Source organism: Tamandua tetradactyla, chromosome 7 (assembly GCF_023851605.1).
Source record: "Tamandua tetradactyla isolate mTamTet1 chromosome 7, mTamTet1.pri, whole genome shotgun sequence".
NCBI classification, from domain to species: domain Eukaryota; kingdom Metazoa; phylum Chordata; class Mammalia; order Pilosa; family Myrmecophagidae; genus Tamandua; species Tamandua tetradactyla.
In genome coordinates this window covers 72,872,579-72,887,657 of record NC_135333.1, presented here as the reverse complement: position 1 = coordinate 72,887,657, position 15,079 = coordinate 72,872,579, and the positions used below count along the sequence as shown (strand labels likewise).

General features: G+C 36.1%; 1 pseudogene; it reads right to left on the bottom strand.

Annotated features, from left to right (window-relative positions):
- Positions 1-425: 425 nt before the first annotated feature.
- On the bottom strand, positions 426-3,868 carry LOC143690498 (natural killer cells antigen CD94-like; annotated as a pseudogene).
- Positions 3,869-15,079: the final 11,211 nt, after the last annotated feature.

Genomic DNA, 15,079 nt, shown 5'->3' with positions numbered 1-15,079 from the left:
CCCATGTGAAAAAAAAAAAAAAGCATTAAAAGAACTTTCACATTTAGAAAGGTGAGGAAGGGAGTTTCCAATTTGGTTCAACATAGGAAGGACTGAAACGATGTTGATATGTATTATTTGATATTAAGAAAATTCTCCTTAAGCTTATACAGTGGGGAACAGCAAGAAAAGATGCATGAAATGAGAATACATTTAATATTAAAAACACAAAATAAAATCTAAATTTTCATGAAAGTATTTATTTTGATGCTTTATAAGTTCAAGTGTAGACATAGAAATTTCATCAATTTTCAAACTCGATTTCAAATACGTACAAATTGCATGATACACAAATTGAAACATTTTACAGATATATATCTACACAAGTAAGTAATTAATAACAGTAAAGGAGAAAAGGTCCTATTCTTAGTGAATCTGAAGTTGTATCACGCATTCACCCTCATAGCCCCAGGAAACATTTGAAGCTGTTGCTTACAGATAAAATGACTTTTTTTCACACAGTTTTCATTCAAAACACCTTCAGTTGGATTATATAATATGCAGTTCTCGGGAATTAGTTTCTGAGAACTTGAAAATCTGTAATGAGCAAGAAAATATTTACAAAAGGGAAAGGAAAATGAGAATGTAGAGATGGACAATGTTTTTCATTAAATGTAGAACTTCTAAAAGCATTCGAATGAGACAACATATTGAAACAATCCGGGTTTTTTTCATTCAATAATCACAATTTTCAAGACTTTATAGTACATTGTTTAAGAAACTTAATTATTCCCTCAACAATCAATAGTTTTGAGAACAGGGATTTTCCTTCTTGATGTTCTTATTCACAGTTTTGATTTGCTTTACTTCTGCTTTGTTTAAAGGCATACTGATTGATTTAGTTTGGGCAAAGAACTCAAGGTATACAATCTGTCATCCCATGAGGTTGCAAATTTCATGTTTATGAATGAAAATGAGATTCAAATTTTACACATATGCAGAAGATAAGCTCAGAATATTTGAAATACAGGAAGTACACTGAGAATTTTGGGTTCTACCCAAATAAAGAAGAGAGTAGATATACAGCTTTGTCTTGCTGGGATTGTGACTCAAGGACAGTGTATCTGAGCATGCAGATACACACTCCCACATCCATGTGATTGTCCCAAGGAAAACTGTCAAAACGGGCATGTCAAAAGTTCTCTAGTGGCACAAGAACACTGACTTTCATGTTACTTGAGCATACACTTGGATGTTCCATGTGAGGTTAAAATTGCTATTCTGTTGTTCCACTGACCTTCTCTGTAATCCCATGCACTATGCATGTTCCTCCTGCATGTTAGCTGTGCACACAGAGACCAATAATAAACTCACTTGCATGCAAGAAGGTACTTGAGTACCAGAAATTTACAGATTAGGGGAAAGAGCAGAGCCGTCTTCCCAAAACCAAGCATCATGGTCTTTACTATAAGAGAGCCCAATCCAGTAAAAATGTTGATGGTTGATCAGAAACCCCTGATTGGAAACAGGCAAACACATTACCAAATTTGCATCTACACTGGGAAGAGTTCATTTTTAAGAAAATCCATGTCCCAGCATTTCACTCAGCCTATCAATCACACAAAGTAAGTAATTTTGTAACTTCCAACTGAGAGACTGCAGTCTTACGGCTCAGTTTTCTCATTCATGAAGCCCATTCATTTCCGGAGGAAAAAAGACTGCAAAATCTCACTACTGTAGATGAAAGCAATTATGAAGGGAGTTAAATTTTTCACGGAAAGTTTCTTCACAGGGATCAGAAATCCCAACCTCAAAATCTTCCAACATTATACAGAGAGATAAATCTCATGGGTAACCTACTCACCCTATACTCAGCACAGTTCTGCATAAACGTAGAGAATTTTTCACCTTTTTCCTAAGAATTGGGTCACTTTTATGTTTATATCCAGTCTTGGTTCCACATATATGGGAGAAAGATGACATAAGCTACATAATTACCAAAGAAATTGCAAATTCAATTAAAGAAATGAAATTGCAAGGTTGTTTAGTTGGGTCTCTAATTAAAATGAGTAAATGACCTATTATTTTTTTCTTTTATTTCTCCTTGAGAAGTTTCTTGCATTTATCTGACATCTAAATTTTTATACCTCTGATATAAATCTTTGTGGGATGTTATCGGATTTTGTAATAATAGTTTCAAGGTACAGGAAATTAATATGATATCTGTTCAAATGTATCCTCTTAATTTTACCCTCTGTTTAAAAACTTGAATCAAAGTATCAGCTTGCTTAAATATGATGCTTACCTAGATCAAAGAAAATATGATACACAGAATTAAGTGCATACCAGTTCATCTCTGCTTTCCAGCTGTAGTAGAGTGGAATTCTGAGAAGCACAGGCAATGATGCTTTCTTTCCAAGATTTTTCTTCATTAGAAGGAAGTAACACCTGCACCTGTACCCAATCCACTTTTCATGGCAAGAGCAGCAACCAGAGCCTAACAGCAAAAAAAGCATAATTTATTTCATTGGTGTTTCAAAAATTTAAATGGCTATTTATTCATTCTAAAACTACTTGTTACTTACACATTAGTTTCTATAAATAACCTTTGCACATCTGCTATAGGCAATGGTGTGTATTGTGTTTTATATAATTGATGCACACTCAATGGAATTTAATCATTCTTACACTAAAGAACAGTAGGATGAGAATGTCCTACAATTAGAAAGGTAACATTGTATTATTGTTTGCAGTATTCCAACATGGCCCTCTGTATGTAAAACAAGAATCTGTTGTTTTCATGCTCTACCAACATTACGGATTTCCGAAAATAGAACCTAACTTCCTGGGGTTCTCTAGTGGGTTCTGAGGAGAATGTTGGCTGAACAACTTCTTTAGTAAATGCTATAAAAAAATGATTAGAAATATTTATAAATAGGTACAGAATTAAATGTATCTCTGAATTAACAAAATATTACAGATTAGCAAATTATAAGGTCTACTGCTAAATTGTTTAAACAAAATTTTGATATTTATAAAGACTTGCCTAGAAAAACTAACATTTTTTCAACAAAATTCCCAAAGTAGACACCAACAAAAGGCACATTATTCCTAAGATCCCAGAAATCAACCTCCATGGAGTAATCTGAAAACCTGTAGAGAAAGAAAGAGATATAGCTAGGGCAAAGACTTAAAGAACAAACACAGAGGCTGAAGATTTTAAAAGCAGAAACCAGTGAAAGAGAATCCAAAAGCTTCATGATCCATATAATGGACATACGGACGTATGAAAGAATCTTTTAGTCATTAAGTCTTTGATTTGATAATCCAACCAATGAAACATTAGCAAAGAAAAACATTCCATGAAGAGCTACAATCAATACCACAGATTTTATCTGGTGTACTTTGATCTTCACTGAGATTGTCCATAAATTTTCTCCTCTACCAACTTTGTCTCTAAAACACAGTAAAGGGGATTAATTATTCATTTTTGAATTGCCAAAGAAACTTAGAAACCTAGTACAACAGGAAAGCAACAAGCTCCAAGTTCTTTGAATGTGGGAAATCAGTCTCTCAACAGAAACACAAGGTAGATGGTACGATACACATCACATAGACGAGAAAATCGAAGGTCCAAAATTGTTGTTTTCTCTAGATATCAAAGTTATTAATTACCGGAATCTTCTCCAGAGCACACAGAGTGCATTTGGAACTCAGCAGTTGTGGAAACAAAGCTATTAAGTGCCCAAGTCAGAAATCAAATGAGAGTTCATTTAAGCACAGAGTCTTTCATTAAACACACCCTAGCGCTACCACTGACTGCACCACCCTTTGGAAGTGTACCCTCTGCTAATCCCAGTGCAGGACTGAGGACTGTCGAGCTGCTCATAGCTTTTTAGAGCTGTTATAGGAAAGAAAGGAGAAAAGAACACTCTGGACTTGGTGCAATGAAGGACCCACAACCAATGCGTGGGTCATACCTTGGCCAGGTGGGCTGATTTCACAGAGTAAGAGCATTACATTTGCTCATGTACAAAATCATCAGGTCATAGTTTTTTCTCCTACAAGAATTCAAATTGCAGGGAAACAACATTTACATTAACATTCTACAAAAGCTGATGTTGTTAGTGACAACAATACAGTATGTTAACTTGGAAATCTCAGAAATCTTTTGATGTCACAACTTAAATAGCACATTTTTTTCAAAACCAATGCTTTGAGTATTGAATCATTTACATTTGGCATTCTCTACTTATCTCCATGATAAAATGAAATTGACCATTTTATATATAGATGAATTTGATTATCATTCAGAATTTAGAGGTGTTCATATCAGAAGTCATTTTTTAAACTGGTTAGGAGAGCTTCACAAAATAATTTCTAAGTTACTGAAAGAATCAGGAAATTAAAACAAATGCAGAAAATACTGACACACATCAAACCTAAAAATATCTACTGGAAATTGGGTCCTTTTTATAAAAAGAAAACAGTAGTTATCCTTAAATTATCCATACCCATGAGAGAACATTTTTAGTTATTTCTTTAGTCTTTTAATTTTCTGATTGGGTCCACATATACCTGCCATAAGAAATGATGTCCCAAGGTCAATTAAGGGAAGGTCGGATATGTGTTTGTTGGGGAGTAGCAGGCTGTGTAACAGAGATGAGCTGGATGTTAAGGAATCCAAAAGTCCTGTATGAATAAATTTAACATAAAAGAGAAAAAATTGCGTATTTGAATAGCGTTCTTGAATCAAATACTAGTAAGCCAAATATGTATAGTAGGAGTAAGAAGCAGCACAATCACTGGCTCTAAAATGTTCTGGGTACCACAAAACAGGAAATTCTCACTGTTCTTTTGTAATGTCCTTTGGTAACAACAATAACAACAAAAAAAAAAAGGTTAGAGGGAGTTCTTTTAGTGTTTGAATATTGAACTTGACTTAAAAATCTATATTGGAAATGATGGACAAGCAGAAACTAAATTTACTTAAGTGTAGTAAAATTCAATAAAGAATTTTCCTGTGCCAAATACACTTTAAAGCACTTTGCATACATCAATGCAGTTCTTTCTCAAAATGGCTTTATAAGAAAGATACTATAAATACCTTCATTTTGCTAATGATAAAATTGAAGTCTGGTACAGCTATGTAGAAGGCCACTTAAGTTGGAAAGCCAGGCTGTCTTGTTTCTGAGCACACATGGAATATGCTTCATAGAAAGCCCATCTCTCAATGTCTATAATTTATGTAGATTCTTATTTCTTCCCTTTTGCAGAGAGCAGTTGTTCTTTCCATCTGTTCTCTATTTTCTATCCCTGTCTCAGGGATCCAGGGTGGGCAAAGATCAAAAAGGAAGAAGCAGAGGGTCTTTGATTACTGTTGTATTATACATAAACAGTCACAAATTGCACTCTAATGCTGCATCAGTTAATACAAGCTGCTATGATATCCAGATGCTATGATAAATACCACAAACTGGTTTTGGCTTAACTATCAAGAATTTATTGGTTCACAGTTTTAGAAGCTAGAAGCCTTGTGTCCTCCTGGAGTTGGTAGCACGCTGGCTGGCTGGCAATTCTTGGGTGCATTGGCTTTTCTGTCACATGGCAATGTCCTTTCCTTTGTCTTCCGGGTTCCTTCCTTCCAGCTTCCAACTCCTCCATGTTATCTTCTCTCTCTATGTCTGAATTTCATCTGCTCATAAAGGATTCTAGTAATCTGGATTAAGGTAACCTCATTCAGTTGGGCCACACCTTAGCTAAAATAATGTCTTCAAGTGGCCCTGTTTCCAATAGGTTCCTCCCCACAGGAATGTGGGTCAAGACCAAGAACATGTCTAAATTAGGGCGCATACTTCTATCTACCACAGAAGCCAGCATTTCACAGCCTCACTCACCTAACTCTTAAGAACTTCTTTCAACATCTTATTGTCCAATGTTCCATATCATTAAGATCTTTTGAACATGACCTCAGCTGCTCTAGTAAGTCTTATTATTACTAAGATGTTAATATTATACTTGTTTACTTTGTTATCTTATTCAGATAATATATTGTTATTTCAACTTGTACTTTTGGTCTTCAGAGGGCGACATTAGTGGTGATTTCAAATGTGGGCTGGAAAGGCAGCCTTTGCAACAGGCATACTGATGTATGATTTAGCGCCTTGAAATACCATCAAACTATTCATCTACATTCAAAAATAGACTCGAAAGTAAGTTTCATGTTGTGACTTTTTAAGCATTTTAATATCACCATCATGAAATTAATTTAATATTGTCTTAGATAATTTAAGGTAATTTAACATTACCTTAGATGAAATATCCTGTCCCGATTTTAATATAGGACAAAACTGAATATGCAGAAAGCTACCTAATGTCATCAATTTTGCCCCATGTAAACATAAAATTTTGTTTTCATTTATTTGAGGGAATGGGACGAATTGTGAGATGTGACAGAATATGGAATGGAGATTATTGCTACACTTTGAGCACTAATAAAAATCACTTTCATTGGGAAATAATTCTAAGTTTTAAGAACTGTGCTTGGTGAGGAAGAAATAGTTCATTTTCTTTTTCATCTTAGTTCACTGACTCAGAAATTAAAAGTAGCAAGACCATGTCCAACCCAAGAACTTGAGGCTCAGCTCACTAATAACAGAGCCGAATCCATCTGTCTATCTCTTGGTCTCTCTATCTATATGTACTTGTACATACACATAATTTTTATCCTGCCCATATCCATCAGAATAATTGATGAACTCTGGCAGACTAAATTTCATATCTCTGTGCTTTAAGGCTATTTCTTCCCCTAGAACTTCCAAAGGCCTTGTTCCTCTCACATATTGCAGCCTAGAAGTACTGCTGAGGTCTCAACCAATGAATTTCAAGATTTGGTGTAGTCAAGCAATCTCGGTCCTAACCTGGGGGATTCCGTGCTTTGTGCTTGCGTCATTTCCCAGAGTCACTCAAAATTGTTAAGTTCAATCTCCTAGTCTAGATCCTAGAATAAAAACATCACCTTTATTGGATGCCTTTCTTTCTCCATGTAAACTCCCTCTTCAAATCTTTGGTCCACATATTTCCCAAGTTAACTGCCTGCACTCCAAATCTTTCTCAGGTTCTGCTAGACAGGAACCCCAAGTAGAAATTATTCTGATATTGTTTCAAGTCTATGAATTTGTTTTTGAAAATTATATATCCTTTCCAAAGATGCAGGAACTGTACTCTCATCGCTCTTTACAGGATCTCTGCTCCCTTAGTGTCCACTGTAGCTTACCACACTATTTCCTGTTATTTACTGCTTATCTAGTGCACCTATTCAAGGCAATTGATGACTTCAATAACTAAAATGCCATTCAAACCTCAACAAAAACCTAGGGAAAGAAAACTAAGGTCCACTTAAGATATGAACAGTTGGACTTTTCACTGCTTGGAAATGTATAAGAAAATATTGCAGAACAGAGTCTAGCATATATTCCTATAACCACAGTTAAAAAAATTAGAATGTTTTCAGTGCTTTGAAAATTCTTGCCTTCTGTGAGTAAAGAGGAAGTCGCTACCATCACACTGTGATTTACTATCTTTATTTTGTGGAGGTTAGGAGTTTTGGAGAAAGAAAGAATGACAGTGACCTGGTGTGGTCTCTCTGTATACATGACAATAACAGGAATATTAGCAAACACCAGTGGCTTTTACTAACCAGAATTCTTACCCATGGAATGTTTTCAGTAGGACATTTTTTGCTGTCTATGATTTTTATGGAAATCTATGGATCTTTGAGGCATGGACCCCTGAAAAATGTTGTATAGGTTATATTACCATCTAAGTATAAAATGGAAATGTGACCCCAAATCAATAAGCCAAGCCCTCGATCTTGACGCTTGCTGTTGTGAAGCTTATGTATGTAGTGGAGAAGCACAGCCTGCCTATAGGTATGCCTGAGAGTTACTTCCAGAAGACCTCTTTTTTGCTCAGATATCGCTCACTCTTTCTAAGTCCAACTCTATGAGTAAAATCATTGCCCTCCCCGTTATGTGGGACATGACATCCTGGGGTAAATATCTCCCTGGCGGCATAGGAGATTACCCCCAGGGAGGAGGCTGGCTCAACCATGCCATCCTGACCAAAAGGGAGAAAAGTAGTGCAACAAACAAGGTACTGTTGGCGGAGAGAATTCAATAGAGGTTACTCTGGAGGTCATTCTTATGCTAGCTAAGAATGCTTTGCTTGCTACGTATCATAACTTGCCAAATCCCAACCAAAACCATTCTAGCCAATCCTAAAGAACACTTAGGACAATATGTAAGATTCTACAACGCTCCCATGCTCTAGGGTAACTTTCCAGAAACCTACAACTTCCTGATTAGTCCTGAATCCTAGAGGGACCAGCCTCTCCAGAGCATCAGCTAGATTCATCTCCCTACCCCATATTATTGGCAACCCCTTCCAACATGAGAAAGTTAAAATGGGCATGGCCCAAACAGCCCTGACGAGTGAGAGAAAGATCAAAGGTGATGATGGAGCTATGTGAAGAAGGTAAGGTTTGACAAATGAGTAAGGTTGTTGAATCATTAGTCTTCAGTATCTTAGAGCAGGTAGAAGTAAAAACCTAAAATGGTGGAACTATAACCTATAACAAAGTCTGAAATCTGTTATACAACTAATTGTTGCAATGTGCTTTGAAATTAATTGTTTTTTTGTATCTACGTTCTTTTTTACTAAAAAGGAAAAGAGTCAATTCTGATGATAAGGAAGTGTTTATTCTTTCTAGCCTCCAGTGTACTGGAGAAGCTAGAAGGGAAAATCTGAGATGATGGTATGGTAGCTGACATGGTCAGGTTCATGTGTCAACTTGGCCATGTAGTGGTACCTGCTTGTCTAGTTGGGCAAGTGCTGGCCTGTCTGTTGCTGTGAGGACATTCCATAGAATTAAATCAGGGTCATGTCAGCTGCATCCACAGCTGATACCATTTGTAATCAGCCTAGAGGAGTGTCTTCTGCATTGAATGATGCTTAACAATCACTGGAAGTCCTTTAAGGAGGATTCATAAGAGACCGGCTCTCTTCTCTTCCTGCTTCAGCCAGCAAGCCTTTCCTGTGGAGTTTATCCAGACCCTCCATCGGAGTTCACTGCTTCACTGCCTGCCCTACAGATTTAGGACAGGTTCCCATGGTTACATGAGACATTTTTATGAATTTTAGATTTACGAATATTTCCTGTTGATTCTGTTTCTCTAGAGAACCCTACCTAATACAGTAGCCCATGACAAATGGTGGGATCTGTTCTGTAACTATTTGTGGAAGAGTGCTTTGAAAACTACTGCTTTTTTTTCTTTGCTTTGTATATATGTTATATTATAAAATAAAAAAGTTAAAAGTATGGAGATGTGTTATGACCAAATCATCTCCTTTTGTGTAACTGATGTTGGCTCTGACATTATTTAGAGATCCCATTTGTTAATTAGTTAATCTGGGCCAAAGTGTGTTGTAGATGGAAAAAAAAGATCTGAGAAGCTGCATCAGCAGGTCCAGATTTCCTGCTCCTTTTTCTGTGCTTCATGATCATTATATCTTCGAAATTATTGGCAAAGACAGATACTGGGTAAATTCTCTAGTATTTGTGGGTCTGATTTGTCCAGCCAAATTATGTAAACTATTTTCTCTGAGCACAATGGAATGAAGCTAGAAATCAATAATAGGAGGAAAACTAGAAAAGTTACAAATACATGTTTGTTTAGCAACCACAGGGTGAAAGAAGTCATAGGAAAAACTAAGAAATATTTTGAGATGAATGAAATAAAAAACCTCACCTGCCAAAACATATGAAATACAGCTAAGGCAGTGCTCAGGGGGAGATTTATAGCTATGAATTCCTATATTAAAAGAGAAAAAATTTCTCAATTAATCTACCTTCACATCTGGAAGGATTACTAAAAGAAGAGCAACCTAAACTTAAATTTACTAAAAGAAAAGACATAATAAACAATTAGAGAGGAGAAATAAGAAATAGAGATGAAAAAACAATCAAGAGAAGCAATGAAACCAAGACTGCTCTTTGCAAAGACCAACAAAGATGACAAACATTTAGCTAGACTGAAAAGTAAAAAAAGAAAAAGACAAATTGCTAAATTCCAAATGAAAATAGAGACATTAATACCGATTTTTCATAACTTAGAAGGATTATAAAAGAATTGTTCAAACAATGAACAATTGTATGCCAACAAATTAGAAATCCTAGCTGAAATGGATAAATTCCTAAAAACACACAACTTATCTAAATTGGCTCAAGAATAAATAACAGATCTTGGTAGATCTGCAAGTAACAAAGCATTTGAATCAGTTATCAAAAACTTTCAAGCAAGGAATAATCCAGAGCATGAAGATTTACTGGTGAATTCTACCAAACATTCAAGAAGAATTAATACCAACCCTTCTCAAACTCTTCCAAACAATTGAAGACGAGGGAATTCTTCTACTTCATTCTATGTAGCCAATATTAACCTAATACTAAAGCCACAGAATAAGTCACTAGTGCTAACAAAAACAATTCAATAAAGTTTTGGGTTACAGATCAATGCAAAAAGGCTGTTTTGATTGTATTTGCTAGCAAAGAACATTCAAAAATGCATATTTAAAATACAATCCTATTCACAATAGCTTCTGAATAATAAAATAATTAAGAATAAATTTAATCAAGGAAGTGAAGGTTGTGTACAGTGAAGACTATAATACACTTCTGAAAGACATTAAAGAAGACCTAAATAAATAGCAGCACATTCTGTGTTCAAGAATAAGATGACTTTTTATTGCTAAAATGTTAATACTACCCAAAGCGATTTACTAGTTCAGTACAATCTCATCATAATCACAGCAGTCTTTTTGCAGAAATGGAAAAGATGATCTTTCAAATTCATTTGGAATCAGAAGGAGCCTCAAATTGACAAATCAATGCTGCAAAGTAAGAAAAAAAGAGTTGGCGGTCTCACAGTTCATGTTCTAGTTTGCTAGCTGCCGGAATGCAACACACCAGAAATGGATTGGCTTTTACTAAAAAGGGATTTATTTCATTAGTTCTTCAGAGGAAAGGCAGCTAACTTTCATATGAGATTCTTTCTTATGTGGGAAGGCTCAGGTTAATCTTTGCCCCTGGGTTCCAACAACTTTCCTCTGGGTGATTCCTTTCTGCATCTCCAAAGGCCTGGGCTGAGCTGTGAGTGCTCAGATGAGGTATGCCAAGCTGCTTGGGTTGTGCTACGTTGCACTCTCTCATTTAAGCACCAGCCAATTGAGTCAAATGTCATCCATTGCAGCAGGCACCCCTCCTAGCCAACTACAGATGTAATCAGCAACAGATGAGGTTCATGTACCATTGGCTCATGTCCACAGCAACAGAACTAGGTGCCTTCACCTGGCCAAGTTGACAACTGAATCTAACTACCACAGTTCTCTATTTTCAAACTTCCTACAAAGCCGCAGAAATAAAAACCTTGTGATACTGCCATAAAGAGACATACATCCATTGGAAAGGAAATGAGAGTTAAGAAATAACCCTGTGCATCTGTGGATTTTTCACAAGAGTACCAAGTACCTTAATGGGGAAGACTGGTCCCCATTGAAGACTGGTCTCTTTGACAAATGTTGCTGGGAAAAATGGATTTTCACTTTCAAAATAGTGAAGGAGGGCCCCTACCACATCACATACAAAAACTAACTCTAAATGTATCATGATCATAAACATAGGAATTAATACCATAAAAATCTTAGACGAAAACATATAGGGAGAAACCTTCATAACCTTGGATTTGTTACTGGTTTCTTATAAATGACTGCCCCAAAAAATAAGCAACAAAAGAAGAAATAGATAAAATGTCCAAGGACATCGCCAAAAAGTGAAAAGACAACCTACAGGATGGGAGAAAATAATGGTTAATTGTCAATTTGATAAGGGTTTAATATCCAAGATATAAAAAGAACTGCTACAACTCAACAACAAAAAGACAAATAGGGGCAATGGTGGCTCAATGTCAGATACCTCCCTGTTGTGCTGGAGACCCAGTTTCATTTCCTGGTGCCTGCCCATGGGAAATGTGCGCGCATGCACACGCACACACACACACACCCCTACACACACACACAAATAGTAGTGCTTAAAAGGGGGGGAAATGACTTGTGGAAAATTTCCTCAGAGAGTATATACAAATGGCAAAAAACACATGAGGAGATGCTCAGCATCATTGGTCATCAGGAAGATGCAAATCAAAACTACAATAAGAAAAAATAACAGTAAGATGCCACTTCACAACGACCTGGATGGCTATTGCAAAAAAAAAAAAAACCACCAATAGTAATAATAATAATAGCATAAGGGTTGATGAGGTTGCAGAGAAATTGGAACCAGTATGCCACACCAGGGCATTGTGAGGCCACTGTGGAATTCAGTTTGATGGTTATGAGGAAAGTTGAACGTAGATGATCTGGTAATTCCACTTCTTGGTATATATCCCAAAGAATTGAAAGCAGGGATCTGAATGATATCTGTGCCTTGCAATATTGTTGTTATGTTACTTTATGTTAAACTATATTTAAATTTGTCTTCAAATAATTTCAAGAAAACAAGACATGGGGGGAAATCACTAACATTTATTTTTTTTTATGAAATACATTTAAATAAGGATATTTATAAAATTAATTATCTTGATGTTTCCTACTTTCAGGTGAAGAAACAAATTCTGTCAGTAATAATGAGAATTTTAAAAATGTTTTTAAATTATATCTTAACATGAGATGAAATATACCTTGATGTATTTCAATGACTTCTAGTGACAGAAAAAAAACATGATTTTTTAAAGTGTAAGAGGTTTATTTTTAGTCATGTGTAGCTGAGTTTTTCTTTTAAACAAGTTAAGCTGTTGCTTACAAATATTTCCCAGCTTCCTTTGGACAGCCTACATGGATAAAAAAGAGATGGGTTGTGTGTGTGTGTGTATGTGTGTGTGTGTGTATGTGTGTGTGTGTGTGTGTGTGCATGGTGTGTACAAATGAGGACAAAGCATGAGTTTGAAATTTGTGTGGGCACAGGAAGACTTTCATCCTTAGAGCCCACTGAGGGCAACTGGAAGCAACTAATTATTGCCTTGTTTCCTTTCTACTGTTGTCTCAGATATTACACATTGATACTTTATTTACTTCATTTGCTTTTCAGAGCCTGGATTATGGGTGGATTTAAAAAAATTCTCTGAACCTCTGTCCACAATTACTCTAGCATTCTGTACGTCTTCGCGTGCTTACCCCAAGTTTATATGATTGCAGTTAAAATAATTAGTCAATCAAAAAATTCTCTCTCCCCCATAAAATGGAATTTCCATTCAGGTCAGGGTCATAAATGAGTTGTTCACAGTTGAAAACTAGGGATTCAGTGAGTTTGTTGAAAATTGGACTAATAAATAACACGTTTTTAAGCATTTTTTTTTACTGTGAAATATAACACACACAAAAAAAGTGATAAATTTCAAAGTACATTTTAGCAAGTAGTTTTAAGACAAATTTCAAATTTTTGGTATGGGTTAGAGTTCCACCATTTCAGGTGTTTCCTTCTAGCTGCTCTAAGACACTAGCAACTATAAAGAAATATCAATATAATAATTCAGTAGTCATACTCATTTGTTAAATCCTATCTTCTCTGATAATACTCATTCTTCTCCTTTGATCCCTCTCCCACTCCTTAGGAATATTTGGGCAAAGACCATTCTATCTTCTCGAAGTTCAAAAGGGATGTTGATATTATGAGGTAGGGGTATGTAACTGGCTGATGGTCTTGAAGAGAGTGGTAACTCTGGGTTTCAGAGCTTATCTGGCCTGGGAACAATCTGGAGGTTATTGGTTTCTAAAACATAAGCTTAGTGAGTGAAAGTTTTATAGGGTCTCAGATAGAGCACTGGGTATTCTTTAGGGTTTACTGGAATACTGTCAGTTGGGGATTGGCATCCCATGGCAATTAGTAATATCTTCCTAAAGCTTGCATACAAGTAACCTCCAGAATAGCCAAGTGATACTCTATTTTGTTACATTGACGTTTCCCCCCTTTTGGTCATGTAGGGTTTGTCAATCACATGGTGCCAAGGCCAGGCTCCCTCATTGCTTAGGGAGACTTTCATTCCTAGACGTCATGTCTCATATTAAGGGGAAGGAAATGATTTTCCTTACAGAGTTGGCCTTAGAGAGTGAGAGGCCATGTCTGAGCAACAAAAGAGGTTCTCTGGAAGTAGCTTTTAGGTATTACTATAGGTGGGCTTACCTTCTCAGTTACAGATAAAAGTTTCAAGATCAAGGGCTTGCCCTGTTAACTTGGGTGTCTCTAATGTTTGAGAGAGTATCAGGGATGTCCCAATGGGAAAGTTAAATAGTTCCATATTTTTTCTCCAGTCCCTCAAGGTACTTTGCCAGTCCTTTTAAATTATCTGCCCCACATACTACGGAATGTAGCTGGGTATTACATTAAGTTATACAGAATTCCAAGACTTCATTCCAGTTCTAGGCTCCATGTGTTTAGGCTTTTTAACTGAGCTAGTCAGGCAGTTTAAGTTAAATTGTGTCTTACAGCAAATTTAGATTCTGGAGAAAATAACCTCTCTTCCTTTGGTTTCATATAGAAGGTGAAGTTTTAAAATATACACAATATCATCCTTTACCCTGCATTCTCATTTACCTTGGTCCCAGCCCAATTGATTTTGTTCTTATTTCTAATTGAAGTCTGATCTCTTTTTGGGGGTTCTTCAAGTGTTGCTGTACGTAGGAATGCTGACTTTCAAAGCTGCAAAACTCCATCTCTGAGGTTTAGCTGTCACAAAGATACCTAATGCTCTAGGAAAAAAACAGGCTATTCACATATGGCATAGCATCTCAGAATTCAGAAATAACATGTAAAGCTCAGCAATAAATGTGCCTGATGTAAGAGTTTGCAATCTAGGACAAATCTCCTTATAAACATTTTCTAAAAGAGACATTACAATAGTTGACCTTTTGTTTCTGGCTTATTTTGCTCATCTGCAAGTCCTCATGGTTGATTTACCATTGCATGCTCCATGACTTTATTCCTTTCTGT